A 7,229-nucleotide genomic window follows, 5' to 3' on the forward strand; every position below is an offset into this window, starting at 1 on the left:
TTCATGTCAACTCCTGTGGCTCTGTGTGGGTGCAGGTGGCTGGTGTGGGCTGGGAGGTGACACCAGGAACAGCGCTGTGTCTCAGTGTTGCTGGCAGTGAAAATGGAGAGCTCAGTGCATTTAAATCCCAGCTGAATTTTTGAGACTCAAATATATTTTTCAATGTTTAAATGCCAAACCAGGTTGCTTTACTCTCCCCGCAGCAAACTCCTGCTGGAGAAGGACAGGGAACCGAGTCCCCTGCGAGACCCTGTAACTTCTGTTCCCGTCTTGTGTCTCCCCGCAGTGGTTTCACGCTTTGCCCCAGAGATTTTAGCTCTCACTGTCTGGTGTCACAGAGCTGAGCAGCAGCAGAGGTTCCCAGCTGAGCTTTCCAGCAATGGTTTCCTTCCATGGCGACAGTTGGGGTCACTCTTTCACAATGAGCGTTTTCCTCCTGAGCTCCAGCTGCGCTTTCCTATAGGACGAGCTCTGAGCATTGCATCTTGTGCTGGCTGGGATTTCCAGCTCCCAGGACTCTTCACTGGACAAACACAGGGTCAGCAATATCTCGGATTTTAATACTGCAGCCATGCAGGAATAAGCTTTTTCTGTGGTCTTGGAAGCTCAATAAATTAATGTTTGAGCTCCCTGGGCTTCTCTGGGTGTGGATCCAGCAAGGGAGCTGGAGTCTGCTCTTTGTCTGGCCATTTCTGGCTGTCATCGGTGGGGAGGGAGCGATGTGGATTAAGCTCATGGTGCCATCCTCAGGTCTGGCATGTGAGCACACGCCATGGCATTTGTTGCAGCCTCCTTATCCCCCCCACACCCTCCATGGTTTCATGAAGGGGAGTGTGAGGGGATGTCAGGACCCTGTTGGGCTTCCTGTGAGGAAGTCTTACCCCATGTTTGGTTTTCCCCTCTTCTTGGTGTGAGCAGGGCACCGAGCCACCGGAGCCTGATGTGCCAACACACAGCCTGCAGCGCCCTGCCCAGCTGGGGAGAGGAGCTGGGGCCATGCTGGTGCTGGAGGCTGGCTTGTGGGGGGCACAGCAAGGTCCCCCCCGGTGCTAGGCTGAAGCCTGAGGGCTCGTCCCTGTAGGCAGGCTGGAGCATCCTCACGGGGTCCAGCCCCACTGCTGTCCCATGGGAACACCGCTGCTCCCAGCCCAGCCAGCTCAGGCCGTGTGGGAACGTCCTGCCCTGGGAGGAGGTGCAGGGGCTGGTGGGGGAACTGCGGGGGTGGGAGTGAAGCATCACCCGGTGATGGGAACTCATTGTACCGTGGACGGGGTCTTCAGGGATAAATTTAATGGTAGTGAAAGAGCTCAGCTGGCCCTGCCTGATGTGTGATGAGCCAAGTGTGCCTGGAGTGTCTGTGGGTCCTGCTGTCACTGGGTGGCAAAGCCCTGAACACCCGATGGGGATGGAAAGATGGGGTGGGAAGGGGGTAGCAGTGACCAAAAGCAGCAACCCCAGCCAGCCCCTTTTCCAGTCCTCCTTGGTGGCTCCATGGTCACTTAAGGAAGAGGAGCTTGGAGAAGGCCTGCTAGGGCTGACTTGAGAAGCAGGTCACTCAAGTGCAGGGTACTTTGCAATTCCATGATAGTGGCTTTATGGTGTCACACCAGGGCCTGGCCATGCTGGTCCCTGAAGGATGTACCCAGTGCTGGGAGCCAGACCCAGGGGGACTGAGGAGATCGTTTGCTGTGTTAACAGCGAGGGTGGGGGTCCCATCTGCTAAGCATGGGGACCAGCCAGGCCTGGTAACACCCTGCTGCCACCTCACAGGGGACTTCGTGACAGCAATGTCTCAGGCCTCACTGGGTGGCCAGTCTGTGGCAGGGAGATGTAAATGGCCATATTTGTGTGGGCAAAAATATTTCCTTCTCTGGGCTTGATGCAAAGTCAGGCTGGAAGAAGTTTGGAGCAACCTGGTCTAGTGTAAAGTGTCCCAGCCAATGGCAGAGGGGTTGAACGAGATGATCTTGAAGGTCCCTTCCAAGCCGAGCTGTGATTCTGTGGTCCTGATAAACAGGACCGGCCTTGCGTGGTGGTCCCTTGGGGAATGGTGCTGGCAGGGAGCCTTTCTCGCTGCTTTTACGTTTCCCTGTGCTCCCTCTTGTGTCAGTCATGGAAATTCCATCCCCTGACTTTTCCTTTGGCACTTACCTCCCTGGCCCACATTAGGTGATGTCTCACATGCTGCTGCAGTGTTTATCCCATCTCCTTTCCCATCATCCTGTCCTTACATCTCAGTTCTTGTGAATATGTTCACAAGGACACCCAAACGCCTTCCAGAGAGGCAACCAGGCTCAGATGTCAAGCCATGCCACTCTCTCACACCCATCCCTGTAAGTGTCCCAGGGCAGGTTGGACAGGGCTCTGAGCACCCTCGTCTAGTGAAAGGTGTCCCTGCCTGTGGCAGGGCATTGCAAGGAGATGGGCTTTAAGGTCCCTCCCAGCCCAACCTAATCTATGATTCTCCTTGCATCCAGCGTGTTGGATTGGCTTTGGCAAAGCAGCCTCTTTCAACAGAGCTGGACATCTCTCCTTCCCACTGCCTGGGGTTTTCACAGGTGACTTTCCAGCAGCCCCTCTGTACCAAGCAGAATCATTTTGTGCTTCTTTCCTGTGTCAGGCAGCAGTTGCTGTGTTATTAATTAACCTGGTTACTCACATAACCATAGTGCTGGACTCACTGCTGTTCAAACTGGTGAACCTGAGCCTCAATTCACTCCCTTCTCTCTGCTCCGAGGAACTGCAGCTCCTAGGAGGGGGAAGTTTGCACTGTCAGCTGCCCTGGGGAGAGCTGAAATGCAGAGGGCAGTGAGGCATTTGCAGGAGGGGAAGGAACCCTTTGCCTGCTGCAAGCTCTCCAGGGCTGCAGGGCTCTGGGTGTTCCCAAAGCCTGGGCTTGGTTTGGGTCTGAACACTGTGGGGCCGTGCCTTTGCCGCTGCATGTGCCAGCAGTGCCACTGTTCCTTCCGCCTTGCCGAACAGCAGCCAGCCCAAGCAGCGCCTGTTTAATTCAGCAAGTCATAAATTCATAATGCTTATTTACCGCACAGTACCATCAATATTTGATAGCGGCCACTGGCCTGCTGCAGCCTGCAGAGGAAGGGGATGGGTCTGCAGGGGGCTGGCAGTGGGGCTGGCATGCAGTGGGGCTGCCCAGGTCAGTGTGGTGGTGCTGAGATGGGGCTGGAGAGATGTGGGCTCCTCCTACGCCCCTGCAAAGCTGCCAGTGGTGGGATGAAGCCACAAAGGCTCTGCAGGGGGATGTGTGGGGGCCGGGCCGGCAGCTGGAGGCTGTCAGGTTGAGGAGGAACGAAGCAGGGAGCTGGGTGCAGGGGGTGAACCCAGCAGCTGGTGGTTAGGAGGGGAATTTGCAGGCCTAGGGACACACAGCCACAATCTGGCTGTCGCCAGAGTGTCTCAGGACAGCCATGGGGACTGCCCTGTAGGTGCCACTTGGTGCTGGCGTTGCTCGGCAGTGGTTGGGAGCGCCGTGAACTCGGGAAGCCCCTTGACCCCCGACCCCAGCTCACTAATTGACTGCGAGGAGGAGCCCTGCCCTTCACGGAGGGGTGAGCAGGAAGGAACCTTCTCCCTGAGAGCTGCCGAGGCCTCAAGGAGAAGGCACAAGCGGGGGAGTTTAGCTGTGCAAAGACAATATTTTGCAGTTCACTCCAAAAGAGCTTCTTCCTGCTTATGGATCTTGAGTGTTTTGCTCCTCGTAAGCAAAAGTTGCTGCAGCCAGTGGCTTTGCCCCCCAGCTCCTGCTGGATATTCTCTGCACTGGGAGTGCTGAGGGTCTCATTTCTCACTCCTTCGGAAGGGGCTGCTCTCTCCTGCCTTCCCTTGTCTGAGCTCCCTCTCCCTTGTCTGCAGAGGGTGATGGGGGAGGCTGTACCCCTGAAAACCCTGGGCTCACCCAGGAGCCATCCCAGCTTCCCACTGAGGGGCTGCAGCAGCACAGGGACAGTGTGGACCAGGTGGCCAGTGGAGTGTGATGGGCTGTGATGGCTCCAGCTGGACATAAGGCTGCAGGCTGCCATCTCAGAGGGGCCAGAGCTGAGGCTGCTCAGAGGTGTCTGGTGAGTTGGTGCCTTCCCAGGCATCACTCAGCAATCCCTGAGCAGCGGGGCTGTGACATGCAGCCGATAAGGTGGCCCTCGGCCCCATGAGTTGCGCTGGCACCCACTTGCTGAGTGGTGCTCCACTCTCCCCGCTATGCTGAGACAAGCCAGGCCAGCCTGAGTGACAGGTCTCCCCTTTTATGGTAGCTTTTATCTGTCCTTGGGGAATGCGGCCCCAGTGCTGGCTGAGTCTGTGGCGGCAGTGCCGACAGCCATGCTGCCTTCCTTCCTGCTGCTCCAAAGTTTTCCATCAGCCAGCCACATCCCTTTGCTGCTGGCTCCTGGACCTGCTGCTGCCATTCCCAGAGGATGTAGCAGGAGTTAAAACCCTTTCCCAGCACACTGGAATCCTGCTCTGCACTGACTCTGCTGGGAGCAAAGAGGGCACGTGTCCGCTGCAGCTCCGTCCCGGGCAGGGACAGCGGGGTGCCAGTGCATCCTTTGGCAGTGCATCCCAAATCTCACAGCCTTTACTCTACTCCAGAAGCTCTCCTGGCTCAGACCTGAACCTCTCACCCAGGAGATGACTCCCCACACTCCCTTGGTCATTGCAAAACCAGCGCCGGTGGGGCTGCTCTCCGGGCTGTGGCTTAGGGGATTTGGGAAGGTGTCAGATATGGGCAGCTCTGCTTTAATTTACAGTGACAAGTGTTTATGGACCTTATGTACAGCCCACACTTCACTGTCCATGCAGTCAGATCCCTCTTTGAACCGCCTGGAAAGGACCAGATTATGTGGGCTGGGGTGAGGAGAGGGATTTCCCATGATGGAATGAATGTCCTCTGTACCAATCACTGTCACCTTCCCCCTACAGTGAGCCCAGCACATGGGGTGACAATGTGGGAGCACAGTGACCACACTGCTTGGAGGGGATGAGTGAGATGGGGGAGCTGGGAGGAGCTCAGAAGATGAGGTCTGCCTTGGTGTTTGCCAGGAAGCCTCTCTGCAGTGACCCAGGATACCTAATGGATGGCTGTGTGTGTGGGAACAAACCCTTGCTGCTGTGGGGCAGAGTGGGAAGACATGGTACACCTCCAGAAGAAGTGTCCTCCTTGGCCCATGCTCTCATAGGCTGCTCCGAGTCGATGCCCAGCAGCATCCCAGCCAGACCAACCATGGCTGCTGTGGTGACCCGGTGGCTGTTGGCTGCAATGCTTGGTTGGCTCCCAGCCCTCTTTTTTGGGTGCCCATTCCTCTGAAATATTCATCCTTGCTCCATGGGAGACACTGAATTGCTTTAAACCTCTCTGAATATTTCATCTCCCAGCTTGCAAATGGTTCTGCTGGGATTGGTGATGTCCTGGCCATAGTTCCATCTGAGACAAGTTCCAAAAAAAGTCAGGTTAGTGTCCCACAAGCCTGCCTGTTAACTTGGGCCATGACACCAGCCTGTCACTCCATGTAGCCCCTTGTCCTCCTCGTCACCATCTCCATAACACCTCCCAAATGCAATGCTTTTCACCCCCGCTGGTCCCACAAGCCACTGTTGGTGCTCAAGGATCTGGCAGGTGGATCCAAAGGGTCTGCTGGGAGCAGACATCACAGCTCCTTGGGGTGCAGGGCTCAGAGGTTCAGGGATGGGCAAGGTTGCCAGGGTTAGGGATTAGCAGGTGATGCATGTGCTAATAGTGGGTGCAGAACTTTGGGGTGCAGGATGGGCAGGAGGAACAGGAATTATGTGGGGTACAGGCAGCCATGGAAAGGCCTAACAAGGGTGCTGGGCTTTGTACAACAGTTTAGACTTTCAGCAGTCAACCCTTGCTGCTGAGTGTGCTGATGCACCCGAGTTGCTCATTATTCTGATTAATTCCTCAGCAGTTTTGACCAAATAAGTCAAGAAAGTGGAAAAATATCTGAAGAGCTTCTTTCCCCTTGCTGTCCTGCCTGGACTGGGACTGGGAGCTCTCTCTATGGTGCCAAGGCCAGTTATTGACCCCTCAGCTGGTTTTACTGCTCTTGAGGATGGAGGGAAACTGAGGTTACCCACCCTGGGGACACAGCGAAACATGTCTGGCCCCATTCCACTGCCTCACCCCTCTTCTTGTGGGGCTCTTTCTCCACCCCCTGCTCTAGGAGTTAAAAACTTCCCTCCAGCCTGGCGTTGCTCACGGAAAGTTTATATATAGCCTTTTGTTTTTGCCAGCATCCCCCTTGAGTTTAAATAGCTCTTCCCCGTCCCTGGTGTTGACCCCGGATGTATTTATAGAGAGCAATCAGATCTGTGCTGGGCACACCAAGCCCATGTCAGTCCCCAGGGAGGCCCTTCCAGCAGTGTGGCCTCACACTGAGCCTTGCCCCAGGAGAAGGCCTTGAGGGCTGCCAGGGGCTGCCAGGGGGTTCAGAGCTGGGGCTGTGCCCGTCTGTTTGTGCCTTCCTCTGGGGTGACTGTGCCAGCTCTGGCTGTGGAGCAGCTTTTGGGATTGCCATCGCTAGGTTCAGAGTGTTGTGAGACCGCTGCTGTTTCTCCTCTAGAACTGTGTTTCATGCTGTGCAGTGAACCATGTCCCCAGTGCCACAGGCCGCTCCAAGCCGGGGCTGTGAGGATGGTTTAACTCCCTGGGGTTAAACGTGAGGCTTCAGCCAGCTCCCCCCGCGGGTGCCAGCTCCGCTCCATCCCGGAGGTCCATGCTGCTGGGCTGCTTCCCCTCCAACCTCAGCTCTTGACTATTTAAGGCAAATCTCCTTGCTGGACTTTTAAACAAAACCCGGGCTCCTCTCACTCTCCTCGTTTTAAATAACTCGCCTGGTGTAAACAGAATGAAGCATAACACCATAAATCAGGCATTCCCGGGATCTGCCTGGCAGGCTGCATGCAGGGGCTCACCAGGCCCCCGAGCTTCCCTGCAAACTCTTCTGGGGGCCTGCGGGGAGTGATAAGAGGACAAGAAGGGCTCTGGTGGGGCAGGCTTTCCCAAGGAGACTAATGTGATTACAGGCTGCCAGCCTTTGGGGTAAAATAATTAAGGTTGCGAAATAGTTTCCATCACAGCCCCTTGCTTGTTGTTATCCCCCGAGGCTGGAATTTTCCGAGCTGTATTCCTTGTGTGAAAATGAATTTTTCTAGGGAAGTTTGTGCTGGTGATGGTCAGTGATGCAATGGCTGTTTCA

This window comes from Poecile atricapillus, chromosome 11 (genome assembly GCF_030490865.1).
Source record: "Poecile atricapillus isolate bPoeAtr1 chromosome 11, bPoeAtr1.hap1, whole genome shotgun sequence".
Classification (NCBI taxonomy): domain Eukaryota; kingdom Metazoa; phylum Chordata; class Aves; order Passeriformes; family Paridae; genus Poecile; species Poecile atricapillus.